We start from the raw sequence: 19,823 nt of genomic DNA, 5'->3' as shown, positions 1-19,823 counted from the left end.
ATTTAAAGATGCTTTATTCCGTACATCAAATATGTATCTTGAGCTGATCTCATGGTGTTACCCTAGTCATCCCATATCTCTTGGTTCCAACCACTGCATCTAAAGAGAACTATACTGGCATTCACAGTATGAAAACCAACAGACAGGTGGTGTGGTTCTCTGACTGGGAAAGTAACTCAGGCCGCAGCAATGAGAGCACCGAATCTTAACCACTATACCACCAGGGCTAGGTCTATTTGCATATATCCTTGCCTGTTATTAATTCCCTCTTCTACTAAAATATAACTGATGGCAAATCTAGGGTTGCTTCTTTTTATTTCAGTACGTATATGACACTGAAATAAAATATCTGTAGAACAGTTCCAATTTTCTCCCATTTCTTCAGAATCTTTCTTGATTTTGCATTTGATCCTGTTATGAGTTATTTTCATTTTTTTACACATAATTTTTTTTGAGTGTGTTTTTGAAAAGAAATATTGTGTAGGTCTACCAAAATAATAAATTCTCAGTAAATAAAACTGTAACTATTAACTAATTTGCATCATTTTATATTAAAAGACAGATGAGAAATAACATTGCAAGTTAATTTTTAAATAGTTTCTGAAGTTGTTTCAAGAATATTTTCCTTTAGTCTTTAACTTTAGAATTTGCCTCAAACTTATCTGAACCTGGGTTGTGTTAGGTATAAACTGCATCTCGACATGAGCTCTTGGTGCCCATCAGCAACATAGACAATGACTGTTGACAGCAGGACTCTTTCTATCTTAGGATTTATCACCCTGGAGAAAATAAAAACGTTTTTTATTCATGTTAAGTGATTTATGAGGTCTTTCTTGGAGACATAGAATCTTATATTTTAAAAACACTTAAGAAACTTCTTATCTGCTCTAAAACATACATCAATTCTTTCCGTATTGAAAGCAGAAAATATTCCTTTTTATACTAAGGTGAAATATACTCTCTGTAATGACTATTCCTTGTTCTGTATAAATACTCAATCAGTCTAAATTATCGATAAGGATAATGGAGACTATTATTTAACTCATATCAACATCACTTCCACTTAGCAATCAGTGGACAGAGATTTGAGTCTAGGAAAAGACAGCAGAGCAGATATCATTTCAGTCTTGAGTCTGTTTTGAATTAATAAAGCTTCCAAGGTACTTGGTCTTCAAATCCAAAACTAGTTAACAAGTAAATTAACCTACCTGTACACAGAAATCTGCCGAGACCCACTCCTAGGGTTGCTGCATGAAGCATGTGAAAGAGGTTTACAAGTGTCTGAAGTCCTTGAAGACCTTCTCACTGAAATATGTTTGTTTATGGCCCCAGTCTATGAACAGGAAAACTAGAATTTCCAGGTAAAAGTCTAATTTCCTAGGGAAAGAAAGACAAATTTAATGCTCATTAGTCAAGGCTCCAATCAAAATTTCATCCAAAGAATGAAAACATGGAGATAGATCAGGGACTCTCTTAGATGATCATATTGACTAACAATCACACACAATGACTCCAGCTTTTGTTTGTTTTGAATTGTACCCCGACATTTGCTGGGAAGTGTTGTTGCTGGCCCCAGATGGAAGAAAGTCCAGCAGTTAGAAATCACAGGATTCTGGCCCTAATGTTCAATTTTAATGTGAATATGGGCAATAAAATTGAATGCAAACCCTCCATTCTTGTGTCAGGAACAGGCCCTGGTCTATTTGCCATAAACCCCAGATGATACATAACATAAACTCAAAATGTGAATGGTTGTAAAGATTGAATATCAATTTTTAATTGAATTTCATAAAGCAGCCATCATATACCTGGTCCTATTTTTAGTTTTTAATTAAAATTATTTGGATGGAAATATATTTTCTCCTATAGTCCTGTGGTCCTAACTCAAGCATACAAATAAAGTAATTAAAAACTGATAACACTTTTATTTTACTTTTTGTGGCATTTTATGGTGTATAAGCTTTATAAATGAAAAGGGTATGCCTAAATAGTTTGCCTTTCTATTAACAGCTTCTAAAATAATATGCAGGAAAAAGTAGATGCTCAAAAGATATGACTGACTGACTGATGGAATGAATGATGAATGAGTGAATCTATGAATACAATATCCATCCTACAATTCTGAAATAAAATACGAGGTTTTCATTCTTGGTACTATAATCTGTCTTTAACACGATTTTAACTTTGATAAAGAAACAGTGACAACTTGAACATCACTCTCTAGGATATTCAATACTTTATGGAAGAATACAACTTTTCCTTCTTTATCTTGATGTTCCTAATATCCATAAGGGGGCGGTACATTCTAGGCTCTGAAATTAATGAAGCAACGGAAAATTGTGGACAATAAAGAGGAAATTGCAAAGATTTTTTACCAACTTTGTTACTCATTACAATGGATATAAATCCTTGAAGTTATTTCCAGAGTCCAAATATCCACATGAAGTTTATGTTATTGCTTCCTCTGTCATTTCCTTTGTAAATTCTCGTACGTGACCAAAGGCAGTCTGTTCCATGCTAAGTTAACAATATTTCAATTCCTTCATCAGCTCTGCCAGTTTCCTTATCTATTTAGAATTACCATTACATTGTCAACATTTTTTTAAAACTATTGCTTTTACACTTTTCATTTTTATTGATGCTTTATATTACAGCTTGATCTCTCATTTGAAGTTTATTATTTATTGTACAAAAGGTATTCCTCACATCGTAAGTTTCAGCATGCTATTTAATGAGCTCACTTTGGTCAAGCAGAGAAATTTCTAAGACAAGGGGTCATCAATGGATCACAAAATTTCACCTTTCAAAATATTTGTAAGAAATCACACACACATGTCTACACACATACACGTATATGCATGCATATATATGCAGAAAAATGACATTTAGAGACCATATTTCCATCATCCACATTAAACACTAGTTTTACCTTATAGAATTCATTATTTTAAAATAGTATATAATTACATGTAAGCTAAATTTGCATTGATACAAACTCTCCCATTCCCATTCCCTCAACCCCGTCTTAGAGGCAACAACTATTAATTATTGCAATCGTTTTCCGTTTTTCCGAATCTTTTGATTTTTTATTGTGATAAGAACATTTAACAAGAGATCTACACACTTAGCAATTTTTTAACTATACAATACAGCAATGTTAACAGTAGGTACAATGTTGTATAACAGATCTCTAGAACTTAATCATCTTGCAGAATTGAAACTGTGTACCTATTGCATAGCATCTCTCATTTTCCCCTTCCCCCAGTCCCTGACCATCACCATTCTACTCTCTGCTTCTATGTGTTTCACTGTTTTATATACCACACATAAATGGTATTATGCGGAAAGTGTCCTTCTGTGATTAGCTTATTTCACTTGATTTAATGTGCTCAAGTTTCATCCAGATTGTCTTTTTTGTAAATAAAATGAATTTACTGTTATGTTCTTAGATACATAAATCATAAACACTGTTGCTAGTTATGTGGTTTTAAATTTTATATAAGCTTTGTATAAGTGAATTTATTATGTTTACATCATTTTGTGGTTGGCTTGTATATATATCTATATTTTGCTCACATAAGATTTTGAAATCTTGATTGTTATGGATTTTCTTCATGCATTTAAACTATACAGGCATTTTGGTTGCTTCTGAGTCTTCTTTGTTATGAACAATAATGCAGTTCATGTATTTTCATTCTGCACTTTGCTCACATATTTATGATATATCTAGTCTATATACTTGGATAATACTTGAAAATTATTACATCATCTGGTATAAATATTTTCAAATCTAGTGGACACAACAAAGATGTCTTTAAACTGATTCTACCAATTTATATCAGATTCGTAACTTATACCATATACAAAAATGAACTCAAAATGAATCAACGGACTAAATATAAGAGCTAAAACTATCAAATGCTTAGAAAAAATAGGAGGGTACATCTTCACGACACTGGATTTGGCAATGGATTCTTACAAATGTGACCAAAATCACAAGCAGGAAAGAAAAAATTGATAATTTGGACAACAGCAAAATAAAATATTTTGTGCATCAAAGGACATTATCAAGAAAGTAAACAGACAATCTAAAGAATATAATAAAATATTTGCAAATATATTTCATAAGAGTTGAATATCTAGAATATATAAAAAACTCCTACACAGGCTGGCCTGGTAATGTAGTGATTAAGTGTGCACACTCCACTTTGGTGGTCTGGGGTTTATGGCTTTGGATCCTGGGTGTGGACCTGTACACTGCTCATCAAGCCATGCTGTGGTAGCATTCCATATACAAAATAGAGGAAGATTGGCACAGATGTTAGCTCAGGGCCAATCTTCCTCCCCCAAAACAAAACAACAACAAAATAACCTCCTACAATTCAACAACAGACAGCCACATAAAACAATTAAAAAATGGGCAGAAGACTTGAATAGAAATTTCTCCAAAGAGATATTCAAGTGACCAATAAGCACCTGGAAAGATGCTCAACATCATTAATCATAAAGGAAATGTGAATCAAAACCACATTGAGATACCACCTGACACCAAACAGGATGGGAAAAAGAAAAAAGCAAACGTTGGAGAGGATGTGGAGAAATTGATTTATGTGTTAATTACTGGTGAAAATGTAAAACGAAATATAAAATAGTTCAGCTGCTATGGGAAACAGTTTGGCAGTTCCTCAAAAGTTAAACATGGATTTTCCATATGTCCCTACAATGCTAAATTAGATAAATGCTCAAAAGAACTGAAAACAAGTAATCAAACAAGGATATTTACATGCAGTACTATTCACAATAGCCAAAACATAGAATGATGTCAAGTGGTCATCAACATATAAATGGCTAAACAAGTTGCAGTAGATGCACACAATGGGATATTATTAATCCATAAAACGAAATGAAACAACACAAAAAAGAATTAAGCACTTAGGAATAAACTTAACTAAGGAGATGAAACATTTGTAAACTTAAAAACTACAAAACATTGATGAAAGTAATTAAAGAAGTCACAAACAAATGAATGCAAAGACATCCATTCATAGATTGAAAGAATTAATATCGTTAAAATGTCCATATTATACAAAGCGATCTATAGATTCAATGCAATCCCTTTCAAAATCCAATGGTGTTTTTTAAAGTATTAGAAAAAACAATTCTAAAATGCATATAAAACCACAAAAGACCATGCATAGCCAGAGCAATCTTGAACAAGAAGAATAAAGCTGGAGGCATCACACTTCCTTATTTCAAAATGTTACAAAGCTCTAGTAATCAAAATGATGCAGTATTGGAACATAAAGAGACACAGAGAGCAATGGAACAAAATAGGGACTCCAGGGAAAACACCCACATGTATGTTTAATTAATTTTTTTTAAAGGAGACAAGATTATACAATATGGATAGGACATTTTCTTCAATAAATTGTAATGAAAACTGGAAAGTCACATTCAAAGGAGGGAAACTGGACCCTATCCTACACCATAAACAAAAACTCAACTCAAAATGGGTTAAAGACTTAAACATAAGACCTGAAACTATAAAACTTCTAGACAGGGGAAAAGTTTCATGACATTGGGTTTCAGAATGATTTCATGGATATGACACCAAAAGCACAGGCAACAAAACAAGAATAGATAAGTGAGACTACATCTAATTTAAAAACTACACAGTAAAGGAAACAATCAACAAAATTAAAAGGCAAGTTGTGAAACGAGAGAAGATGTATGTAAATCATATATCACATAAAGGGTTATTTTCCAATATACACAAAGAAATCTCACTGCTCAATAGCAAAATAATCCTAACAACCCTATTTAGAAATAGGCTAAAGGCTTGAATAGACATTTTTCCAAAGAAGACATATAAATGACCAATGAGTATATGAATATGTGTTCAAAATCACTAACTGTTAGGAAAATGCAAATCAAAACCACAATGAGATATCACCTCATACCTGTTAAGATGACTATTATAAAAATAAAAAAGACAAGTATTGATGAGGACGTGAAGAAATTGGAAACTTTATACACTGTTGGTGGGAATGCAAAATGGTACAGCTGCTATGAAAAACGGTGTGGAGAGTCCTCAAAAAAAAATAAAAATAGAATTAGCATATAAGCCATTGTTATCAGCCAAACCAGACTTGGCCTAAGGGAAGCCATCTTATAACTCTCCATAACCTTTGCTTCTCTTCCTCCATAGGGAATACTTGAGTCTGCATATAGTCTAGATGAATTGATGACCATCTTCTGGGAAATATGCATGCTCTGGAGGTTTCTTGACCTCTGTTTACTATAAACCTTTCTGCTACAAAAAGGAGATAACTTTGTTCCTTTGCGTTCCTTAGGAATGTAATAACCTTTGGGCAGAAACTCTATGCTGGTATGTATCATCAATGACAGCTGAAAGGACTGGTGTGATGGCTCCTAGTCTGCAGTGCTAGATGGTCAACATTCCTGACCCCTTGCTCTATAGCCCAGTGATCCTATATGACTGCTTCAAGATTCTGTGCCGTCTTAAGTTTTTTTTTTTTTGGATCCTAGTCTACCATCTTCCTATCAGCTAGCTCACCATTTAATAAAGTCCTTTCTCTACCACCATCTTGCCTCTCAACAACTCAGCTTCCTCTTGCAGCAAGCAGATTGAGCCCTTTGCATGGTAACACCAGCAATCCCACTTCTGAGTATTTATGCAAAATAACTAAAATCAGGAACTTGAAGGGCTATTTGCAGTCCCATGTTCATTGCAGTACTATTTACAATAGCCACGATGTGGAAAGAACGAAAAAGGTCCATTAGTGGATGAATAGATAAAGATAATGGATATATACATACAACAGAATAATATTCAGCATTGAAAAAGATGGGAACCCTGCCATATGTTACCACATGGATGAATCTAGAGGGCATTATGCTATGTAAAATAAGCCAGTCACAGTACAAATACTGGAGATTCCATTTATATGACTTATCTAAAATAGTCAAATTCTTATAATTAGAAATAGAATCGTGGTTGCCAGGGACTGTGGAAAGGGAGGAAATTAGGATTTGCTTATCAATGGGCATAAAGTTTCAATTATGCAAGATAAATAGTTCTAGAGATCTGTTATACAGCATTATACCTACAGTTAACGATACTTTATTGTATATTTAAATATTTGTTGAGAGAGTAGATCTCATGTTAAGTGTTCTTACCAGAATAAAAAAAAGAATGAAGTACTGATGCATGCTACAACAGGTATGAGTCTTGAATACATTATGCTAAGTGAAAAAGCCAGACACTAGAGTTCACATTTATTAGGATATCATTTACATGAAATATCCAGAATAGATACATTCAAAGAGAGAGAATGGAGATTGGTGGTAGCCAGGGGCTGGAGGGGAGGGAGGAATGGGAAGAAATTACTTGATGCATACTTTGGAGTGATGGAAATATTTTGGAACTGGATAGAGGTTTGGTTGCACAATGCTGTGAACATGATAACTGCTACTGAATCATTCCCCTTAACATGGTTAACATTATGGTATACGAATTTTACTTCCACAAAGTAAGTACAGATTTTGATATAATTTCACATGTTTAATTGCAATTTGTGTGGCTTTTTTAGTGAAGTTGCTAATTTTATATTTTTCCATATATTTTGTATGTATTCTTGATAATAAATTTTGTCTATTATATAAAATAAGATAATTGCCATTTAAACTTATAATATCTTTTGTTAAATAGAAGTTTCAAATTTGATTTAGTCACATTAGTTTGTGGATTTTCAAATTACCCAACTTTAAAAAAATTTAGTTACCTAAGGGGATTCTATTAACTATGCCATTAACTTTAATATTGACAATGAAAATATACATTTTCCTAAATTAAAAAATACTTGTTTTTCATAATGAGTATTAAGTAGGAATAAAACTGACTTTATTCACATTAGACAGTCTTTCATTTATTTTTGCTGTAAAATTTTATTTTCTTATAAAACTGAAACTCTTTGTACACTCATTCCTCTTCCTATTAATCCTGGTCCTGATCCTATCAAGTTACCATATTTACCAGAGGTAAACTCTATGTTCAATTTGTCATTCATTTGTAAGTTTTAATTGCTTAACTATATATTTACGTACTCATTAATAAAACACTGTAACTTTGTAGACATTTTAAGTACTTTATATGATGCACTCATATCTTGTTCCGTAAAGTTTTTTACTCAGATGTATGATTTTGGTCTTGCTCATGATATTTCACTTAGTGATACATTGTTCTCTGATTTTCCTGGGTATGTGAACTTATTACACATTTCAAAATTGTTTCCCAAAATGGTTGTAACTTTTCCACATCCCCCAGTGGATTGAAAATGTTTCTTGACATAAAATCTACTAACATATTTGGAGTAATTATTGAGGAAAAGCAGGCATCCACAGATGATAAGACACTGAGAAAATCATACATGGGGTTGTGGAGCCAGGGATCCCCAATAACCAATGCAATCAGTCCCAAATTTCCTATCAGAGTAAGCAGGTATATTGCTAGAAACAAGAAGAATAAAATGATCTGTAGTTCAAAATTGTCTGTGGAGCCCTTCAGTACTAATACAGAAACTTCAGTGACATTTTTCATATTGATACCTCGTGGAACAAACTTGAAACTATTCATAAAATTATAACTCATTTACTAAAAAAAGAATAAATAATAGTGTGACTCAATATTATGATTCAAGAGATGGTGAGCTATGCCTAGTATTTATTTTCTGGCATGTATAATTTCCAAGTTGTGGATCAGGAAACAGTGACAAGACGGTGGGTCAAGTGTTCATGCCACTCATTGCAGAATTAAATGGAAAATATGGGTGTTCACTCACTGGCTGAATTAACGCAATTTTTAATACCACCAGATAAACTGGTTAGTTTATTACTCTATTCTATTAGCTGTTTTCATGTTAAATGAAATTAAAACACCACCAGATAAACTGGTTAGTTTATTACTCTATTCTATTAGCTGTTTTCATGTTAAATGAAATTAAAACACCAAGTGATTGGCTAAAAAATAATTTCCTTCTGATATCCAAACATGTGAGATAATATATCAGTGTACAGAACACTGGAATAGAATATCAGCATTCTAGACCTTCCATGAATTGTGTAAACTGATTTGCTATAATCTACTCACCTTTAGAATACAACCATTAATAATTATGTTAAAATATTGGAGTAAATATTAAAAGATAAAATGTGTTAGTGAAATTGAAATTTACGATTATGTTAAATGTAAAATGTTTTGAATTAAGTCGGTTCTACAGAGTAGCAGCCTCCTCCTTGATTGTAACATTTTATAAACTAATCCCTAAGCATTGTCTAACTCTACTAGATCTTCTTGGGAGTATCTGAAAGAATTAATCAATATTTTTTCAGGAAGATAGGCCATGATTGAATTAAGCAATTATATGGCTACTTATATTTCAGTCAAGTTTATCTCTCAAATACTAAGAATTACATTACCTTTTTGTTGACTAAATAATTGGTCTTATTTATTACTTTTTATATCTAAATTCTATATGCTTTTCAAATCCCTCAAAAACTGTGATGAAAAAGAAAAATTATTATGAAAAATATATGATTTTTCAGGGTATTCTACTTGTTTAGGTATTGTTTATTGTGGATTCAGTGATATAACAACTAGATAAGTATTATTTGAGTCACAATTAAAGTCATTCATGAAAAACAGTAATTAAAATACAGCAAAAATAAACAGTACTTACACCAAGACATGCAATTGAATATTTAAGAGCAAAAAGAAGAAATAAATTAAAGAAGGAATACAAGAAATCTTTCCTGGAAAATACCTTTTTTAAACAAATTAGGTGTCAAGTCTAAACTTGAATCCAAATTTTCAATTATCAGCTCATAATATAGCATGAGGTAAAGGGCATATTTTATTCAAGTTATTATTATTATTATTATTTTAGTTTTTTATATAATGACCCCCAGGAAATTTGAGTCAGTCTTGAGGGCACATAATCTAGTGCAAATAAGAACCTGTACCTTATTTAAATTCAAATTGCAAGTCAGTCCCCAGCTTCAATACATTGACAAGGATGCCCCCAATAAGAGAAAGAGCCATTTGGATTAGGAATAGTGATAGAAGAAGAAAGAACAGACCAACCTTCTTCTAGGAAAGACAAAATCATTATTCCCTAGAAGAATTACCAGGATCAACAGAACATATTTTCACAGAATTATTGGAAAGGAAAAAGGCAGAGAAATCAAGGAATACTCATATGAGACATCAGAGAAGGCAGAATTTAGGTTGAATCCTACATTTTGAAAATAAATTTACAACAAAACAAATTACGGCACTCAAACCACTTACTCTAATTAATTGAATATTGTTGAATGACTCTAATAGTATAGGATGCTTTTAAATGTACTATTTAATTTCAAATATGTTAATTTGATTAGAAAGCATCTAAATATGTGTGGTTTTTTTCTTATTTTAAAGAGCCATGGGAAGGATGACAGGAATATTAACTGAACAGAGGTTGAGACAACTATTTACACAAGGGTGAAAGTAATTAGGGATGTGAGGTAAAGGCAAATTGAAAGAAATAAAATACAAACTTTGATGAATATGATGAAATCTATTTTTCTTAAATGTGGCCAGGAGACACAAAAAATGATCAGCCTCAATCCAATTCTTGGCATCAGTTCAATGATATGCTTTGTTCAAGACAAATAACATAGGATTTAGAATCTGAAAGTATGTGTTCAATGGCCAAGTTCATGATTAGAATCCATGTGTGATATTAGACTCTCTCTCCAAAGTTTACTCTTCATTAAATAGCAATATATTTGAATAACTACAAAATATATACGTATATATTTTGTATATATATATATATATATATATATACAGCCTGATAGACTAATTAAATGTATAAAGCCATAAATATATAAGGCAATTTCCTTTAAATATGCCCATTTTTAGGTAAAAATTTAAGATGACCATACAATTAAATATTATATGATATTAATATTTAGTATCACAAGTAATATCAAAGTAAATAAGATGGTGAAAGACTACAATGTTAAGTACTTTGACTAAATTTCTTTCGAAACAGGTGTTCTACTAGATCCCAAAGTAAAACTTGTACTTGGCATAGATAAGCCAATATTAGAATACATTGAAAGGACTCAGAGTTGTAAGGGGAAAATTATTGTGATTCTTGAAGAATTTTATAGTATAGCATCAACTTTTTAAGTTAATGTAAAGCCACTTCTAAAAATACAATTTTAACTGAAGGCAGAGAATTCCAAATATCTTTGGCTCAACATTGAAACACTATTTGCAAAGGTGGAGAAAAATAATAGTGGCCATGTATTGAGGACAAGAAGCAGGAGTAGACTGTTTCGCACATTGTTTCACCTTTATAGCAACTCTCGCAGCTAACAAGTACCAGAGTCAAAAATCAGTATCAGGTCTCCCTCATGCAGCATGCACTTTTCACCATTTTACACGGCTTCCTATAACACCGTAACTGACTTGAGTAACTGACTTGCCACTTTGCACCTCCAGTAAAATAAAGCATGATTTTTTATACATATTTAGATATTCTTTAAACATTGAGACTAGAGACACATTATGAAATAGTAGCAATCTGCAGTGTCTTCTAAATCAGAAAATTAGCAAAAGAATAATTATAGCAATTATCATTAGAGCAAAATATAAGCCCCCAGATAGTTAAATGCTCAAATGTTTTCTTGCCCTCTATTAATATTAATATTTTTTCTTATTGTTCTTACTTTAATCTCCTTTGTCTTCTTCCATCAAGAAAATCAAAGCATACAATCAATTTGGAGAAATCTCATTTAATTCTACAAACGTAAATTCAACAGTTTCTATTTTCTTTGTATTTACTCATCTATGCAATAAGCATCAATTGAAGGTTTAGTAATGGGGATTTCATAACATATTTGACCTTGATATTTTAAGTTCTATCTCCTAAAATATTCTGTAAATGACCTGAAAGTTTCTCTTACCTGTGGAACAGCAAAAGCAGATTTAAATAGACTCTGGATATGGTTAATTTAAATTATTTATATCTAGTTACTCAACTGCTGATGAAGGCCACAGGAAGTGTCCCAAGGGGAATATGCTCCAATTACCTTCCAGTTAAAAACAGCAACATGAGAATTTACTCAATAATAAAGAAGAAAATTCTTCTGGAATAATTCACTATATGTTGATATTTATGAATAAGTCGAGTCATTTATCCTCTGAGTTATAATGGCGCTATAAATTTGCACGCTCCTAATGATTTGTGGTGTTAATTGTTTCTTCATATTGGCCTGTGGGCCATTTGTATGTCTTCATTGGAGAAATGCCTATCCAAGTGGTTTGGAAACATTTTCTTCCATTGTATATGTTGTATTTTCACTTGGTTGTTTCTTTTGCTGTGAATAAGATTTTTATTCTGATGTGTTTTTTTGCTTTTGTTGTCTGTGCTTATGGTGTTATATTCATCGGCATTGCCAAGCCCAATGCCGTGAAGCTTTTCCCTTATGTCTTCTAGGAATTTTACAGTTTCAGGCGTTATGTTTAAGTCTTAGGTTGACTTTTGTCCATGGTGTAAGGATGGAATTTCACGGTTTTTCATATGAATATTCCATTTTCCAAACACAATTTGCTGAAGTGACTCCACCTTCCTCACTGTGTACTATCGATATCCTTGTTGAAGACCAATTAGCCATATATGTGTGAGGTTATTTCAGGCCCCTTTGTTCTGTTCCATTGGTATGTACGTCTAATTTTATCCCAATATCATACTGTTCAATTACTACAGCTTTGCAATATATTTTGAAATCAGGAAGTGTGATGACTCCAGCTTTGTTCTTCTTGCTCAAGATTTCTTTGGACATTTGAGGTATTCTGTGGTATCACATGAGTTTTCTATTTCTGTGGAAAAAAATACCATTGGTTTTTTGGTAAGGATTGCATTGAACATTTAGATCACATTGGGTAGAACAAGCATTTTGACAATCACAGAGTAAAACCAGAATTGGATATCACTTCATACCTGTTAGGATGGCTCTTATTAAAAACATAGGATAACAAGCATTGGTGAGTATCTGGATGAACTGAAACACTTTTGCATTCTTGGTGGGAATGTAAAAGGGTGCATTAATCATTGAAAACTATGGAGATTCCTCAAAATATTTAAAATTTAATTACTGTATAATCCAGCAATCCCATTTCAGGGTAGATTTCCAAAAGAACTGGTGTCTGGAATTCCAGGACATATATGTACACCCATTTATTGGCAGCAGTACTCATAATAATTAAGATACAGAAGCAACCTAAATGTCAATTGAAAGATGAATAAAGGCAATCTTATATATATATATATATATGTATGTATATATTATTCAGCTTTATGAAAGAATGAAATCTTACCATATGCTACAACATGGATGAATCTGTAGAACATTATGCTAAATGAAATAAGCCAATAACAGAAGGATAATCATTGCAGAAGTCCACTTATATGAGGTATCTATCTTACATATAAATTATAACTCAATAAATTGGTAGTACATATATATATAAATATATATATATATATTTAACACTAGATAGGAACTCTTTTTTGTTAATTGCCATCCAACATCATATGCATGTGCCCTATTACCCATTTTGCTATCCTCTTTCTCCTCTGGTAGCCACCAATCTAATCTCTATATCTATGTGTTTCTTGTTGTTTTTATCTTCCACTTATGAGTTAAATCATACCATACTTGACTTTCTTAATTTGACTTATTCCACTTAGCATAATACTATCAAGGTCCATCCATGTTGTTGCAAATGGCAAGATTTTATAACTGAGTAGTATTCCATTGTCTAAATATACCACATCTTCTTTATTCATTCATCTGTTGATTGGAACTTTGTTTCCAAGTCTTAGCTGTTTGAACAATGTTTTAAGTAAAATAGTGGTGCAAATATATTTTTGCATTCATGTTTTTATGTTCTTTGGATAAAATCCAGAAATGGAATACCTGCATACTGTAATAATTTCATTCTTAATATTTTTAGGAATCTCCCCACTGTTTTCCATAGTGGCTGCTTACTGTCAGCAGTGTATGAGGCTTCCCTTTTCTCTACAACTTCTCCAACACTTTTTATTTCTTTTCTTGTTAATTATAGTCATTCTGACAGGCATGAGGTAATATCTCATTGTAGTTTTCTTTTGCATTTCCCTAGTAATTAGTAATGTTGAGCATCTTTTAATGTGTTTGTTGGCCACCTGTATATTTTGTTCAGAAAAATGTCTGTTCAGGTCCTCTGCCCATTTTTTAACTATATTGTATTTTTTATTGATAAGTTGTATGAGTTCTTTATATATTTTGGATATTAATGCATTTTTATCAGATATATGAATTGAAAATACCTTTGCCCAAATGTTAGGTTGTTTCTGCGATTTGGTAATTGTTTCCTTTGCTGTTCAGAACATTTATAGTGTGATGTAGTTCTATTTGTTTATATTTTCTTTTGTTTCCCATGCCTGGTGAGATGTGGTATTTAAAAATATATTGCTAAGAGGGATGTCAAAGATCCTACTGCCTGTTTTTGTGTAGGTACCATGCTGTTTTGATTACTATAGCTTTGTAGTATAATTTGAAATTAGGGAATGTGACATCTCCAGCTTTGTTGTTTTTTCTCAGGATCACTTTGGCTATTTGGAGTCTTTTGTTATTCTATAAACATTTTAGGATTCTTTGCTCTATTTCTGTCAAAAAATGACTTTGGAACTTTGGTAGGGATTGCATTGAATCTGTAGATTGACTTAGGAAGTATGAACAATTTAACCATGTTAATTCTTTCAATCCATCAGCACAGAATATCTTTCCACTTCTTCATATCTTCTTCACTTTCTTTCAACAATGTTGTATAATTTTATAATTTTCAGCAAACGAGCTTTTCAGCTCTTTGTTTAAAGAAGTTGATTTAAGTAGAAAATAAAAGGCCACAAAAATAGGAAAAATCTTATGGAAAAAATCACTAATAAAAGCAAATATACAGTAAATTTAGTGAATCAAACACCTATAAAGCTAGTATGAATGTCAAAAGTGCTAAAAATGTATATCTCCATCAAAAAGATTAGGAAAAGTACACACACACAAAGAGGTTAAACATGATATCAAAAACATAAACTGTGGTGGGAGGGAAGTAAAAGTGTAGGGCTGTTAATAAGAGGTCAAACTTAAGAGACTATCTACTTAATATGGGTTGAAATTTTCATAGGTTATTATATATGAACCTTATGGTAATCACAAGCCAGAAAACCTTAATAAGCACATGAAGTATAAAGAAATTGAAACACAACCATAAGACTAAGGAAAGCCATCAAATCACAAGGGAAAAGAGCAAGAGAAGAGAAAGGAACATAAAAGAACCACTAAAACATCCAGAAAAACAGTGACAAAACGGAAATAAGTACATATTTTCAATAGTTACTTTAAATGTCAATGGGCTAAATGCTTGAATCAAAAGACATAGAGTGGCTGAATGGATTTAAAAACAACAACCATACATATGATGCATACAAGAGACAAACTGCATATCTAAAGACATTCACAAACTGAAACTGAAGGGATGAAAAAAGATACTCTGTGTAAATGGGAATGCAAAGACAGCTGGGATAGCAATACTTACATCAGACAAAATAAACTTTAAAACAAAAACTGTAACAAGAAACAAAGAAGGGGACTACATAATGATGAAGGGAACAATCCAAAAAGAGGACATAACACTTTTAAATATCTATGCACCCAATATAAGAGCATCTAAATATATAAAGCAATTATTAACAGATGTAAAAGGAGAAATTGACAGTAACGCAATATTAGTAGGGGATTTTAAATCTCCACTTACATGAATGAATAGTTAATCCAAACAGAAGATCAATACGAAAACATTAGCTTTAAATGACACATTAGACCAGATGAAGTTAGTAATTATATACAGAACACTCCATTCAAGAACTGCATAATGCACATTCTTTTCAAATGCACATGGAACACTTTCTACAATAGATCACAAATTAGGCCACAAAACAAGTCTCAGTAAATTTAAGAAAACTGAAATCCTATCAAGCATCTTTGACCACAAGAGTATGAAACTAGAAATCAGCTACAAGAAGAAAACTGGAAAATCCACATTTATGAACATTAAACAAGATGCTACTGAACAACTATTGGGTCAGTAAAGAAATAAAATGAGAAATCAAAAAATACCTGGAGACAAAAGAAAACAAAAATAAGACATGACAAACTTTAGGGAACCAGAAAAAGCAGTACTAAGAGGGAAGTATATAATAATACAGGCCTACCTCATAAAACAAGAAAGATTTCAAATAAGCAATATAACAGTTTATCTAATGGACAAAGAAGAACAAACAATGCCCAAAATCAGTAGCAGGAAGGAAATAATAAAAACTGGAGTGGAAATAAATGAAATATAGATTAAAAAATAGAAAAACATCAATGAAACTCAGAGCTGGTTGTTTCAGATGGTAAATAAAAATGACAAATCTTTATTTAGACTGACCAAGAATAAAACATAGAAGGCTCAAATAAATAAAATCAGAAATGAAAGGAAAAATCACAATGGACACCACAGAAATACAAAGGATTGTAAGCATATACTATGAAAAGCTATATGCCAACAAATTGGATAACCTAGAAGAAGTGAATAAATTCTTAGAAACATGCAGCCTTTCCAAACTGGATCAAGAAGAAATGGAGAATCTCAATAAACAAATAGCTAGCAAGAAGATCAAAACAGTAATTGAAAACTTGCAAAAAACAGAAGTCCAGGACTAGATGGCTTTTCTGGTAAATTCTAAAAAACATTCAAAGAAAACTTGAAACTTATCCTTCTCAAACTATTCCAAAATTTTAAGAGAAGTGGATGTTTCCTAACTTATTTTATGATGCCTGTATTACACTAATACCAAAAACAGAGAAGAACAACACACACACACACACACAAATTACAGTCCAATAACACAGACGAAAATCATGCAAAATTCCTCAAGAGAAGAATAGCAAATAAAATATAACATAACATTAAAAAACTATCCATCATGATCACATGGGATCTATTCCAGGGATGTGAGGATGATTCAACATGCAGAAATTAATCAATGTGATGCACCACATTAGCAAAATGAAGAATAAAAATTACATGATCATCTCAATAGATGCAGAGAAAGCATTTGACAAGATTCAGAATTGATTTATTATAAAAACTCCGAATAATTGAGTATATAAGGAAAATACCTCCACATAATAAAGGCCATATATGACAAACCCACAGCTAACATCATACTAAACAGTGAAAAACAGAAAGCTATCCCCTTAAAGACAGGAAAAAAGACAAGGATGCTGAGTTTCACTACTCTTATTTAACATTGTTGTAAGTTCTAGCCAGAGGCATCAGGCAAGAAAAAGAAATAAAAGGCATCCAAATTGGAAAGGAAGAAGAAAAATTGTCAGTATTTGCAGATGACATGATTTTGTATATTAAAAACCCTAAAGAATCCACCACAAAACTATAAGAAATAATAAATGAATGGAGTAAGGTTGCAGGGTACAAAAGAGAACACTCCACCCATAATGAGCAGAATGCACACTATTCTCACGTGTACATGGAACATTCTCAAAGATAAACCACATGTTTGTAAACAAGGAAAGCCTTAGTAAATTTAAAAGATGGAAATCATATGAAGCATCTTCCCAGACCATAATTTTATGAAACTAGAAATCAACAACAAGAAAAAAGCTGGAAAGTCACAAATATGTGGAGACTAAACAACATGCTACTGAACAAACAATGGATCAATGAAGAAATTAGAAAAGAAATTTAAAAAATCTAGATAGACATGAGAATGAAAATATACCATACCAAATCATATGTGATGCAGCAAAAGCAGTTCCAAGAGGGAAATTCATAACAATACAGGCCTCCATTAACAGAAAAGAAAAAGCTCAAATGAGTAATCTTAAACTATACCTAATAGAACTAGAAAAAGAAGAACAAACAAAGACTAAAGCCAGCAAAAGGAGGGAAATAATAAAAAACTAGAGCAGAAATAAAATTGAAATGAACAAAAAAAAAAACAATAGAAAGTATCAATGAAACTACATGCTGGTTCTTTCAGATGATAAACATATTTGACAAACTCTTAGCCAACTCACTAAGAAAAAAAGAGAGAAGAATCAAATAAATAAAATTAGAAATGAGGGAAGAAAAATTACAATGGGTACCACAGAAATGCAAAGGAATATAAGAGGATACTACGAAAAACTATATCTCAACAAAGTGGAGAATCCAGAAGACAAGGATAAACTCCTAGATTCATACAACCTCCCAAAACTGAGTCAAGAAGAAATAGAGAATCTGATTAGATCAATTGCAAGTAAAGAGATTGACACAGTAATCAAACACCTGCCCCCCCCAAAAAAGTCCAGCGCCAGAGTGCTTCTCTGGAGAATTCTATAAATAATTCAAAGAAAATTTAATGTCTATCCTTCTCAAATTATTCCAAAACGATGGAAGAGATGGAACACTTTTTAACCCACTTTTTGAGTCCAGCATCAACCTCATTCCAAAGCCAGACAAGGACAACACAAAGAAGGAAAATTATAGGCCAATATTGCTGGTGAACACAGATGCGAACATCCTAAACAGAATATTGGCAAATCGAATACAGTAATACATTAAAAGAATCATACATCATGATCAAGTGGGATTTATACCAGGGATGCAGGGATGGTTCAACACCTGCAAATCAATCAATGTGATATACTACATTAACAAAATGAGGAATAAAAACCACATGATCATATCAATAAATGCAAGAAAGCATTTGACAACATCCACTTATGATAAAAACTCTGAAAAAATGGGTATAGAAAGAAAGTACCTCAACATAATAAAGATCATATATGACAAAACCACAGCCAACATCATACTCAATGGTGAAAAACTGAAAGCCCTCCTTCTGAGAGCAGTAACAAGACAAGGGTGTCAACTCTGCCACCCTTATTCAACCTACTACTGGAGGTTTTGGCCAGAGCAATAAGTCAAGAAAAAGGAATAGAAAAGTATCCAAATTTGTAATGAAGAAATGAAACTCTTGATATTTGCAGATGACATGCTTCTATATATAGAAAACCCTAAAGAATCCATCAGAAACCTATTAGAAAGAACAACTAACTACAGGAAAGTTGCAGGGTACAAAATCAACTTACAAAAATCAGTTTCATTTCCAGACTCTCATAATGAACTATCAGAAAGAGGAGTCAAAAATACAATCTCATTTACAACTGCAACACAAAAAGGATAAAATATCTAGGAGTAAACTTAACCAAGGAAGTAAAATACCTATAAGATGAAAACTATAAGACGTTATTGAAAGAAATCAATAACATAAAGAAATTAAATCATGTTCCATGCACATGTATTGGAAGAATAAAGATAGTTAAAATGTAAAGCAATCTCCAGATTCAATGCAATCCCAACCATAATCCCAAAGATATTCTTCACAGAAACATGACAAAGAATCTTAAAATTCATATGGGGCAATAAAAGACCACAAGTAGCTAAAGCAATCTTTAGAAAAAAGAGCAAAGCTGGAGACATCACAACCACTGACTTCAAAATATACTATAGCACTATAGTAATCAAAACAGACTGGTACTGGTACAGAAACAGAAACACAGATCAATGGATCAGAATTGAAAGCCCAGAAATAAAACCAGAA

Source organism: Equus caballus, chromosome 12 (genome assembly GCF_041296265.1).
Source record: "Equus caballus isolate H_3958 breed thoroughbred chromosome 12, TB-T2T, whole genome shotgun sequence".
NCBI classification, from domain to species: Eukaryota; Metazoa; Chordata; class Mammalia; order Perissodactyla; family Equidae; genus Equus; species Equus caballus.
Note: the sequence above shows the minus strand (reverse complement) of the source record.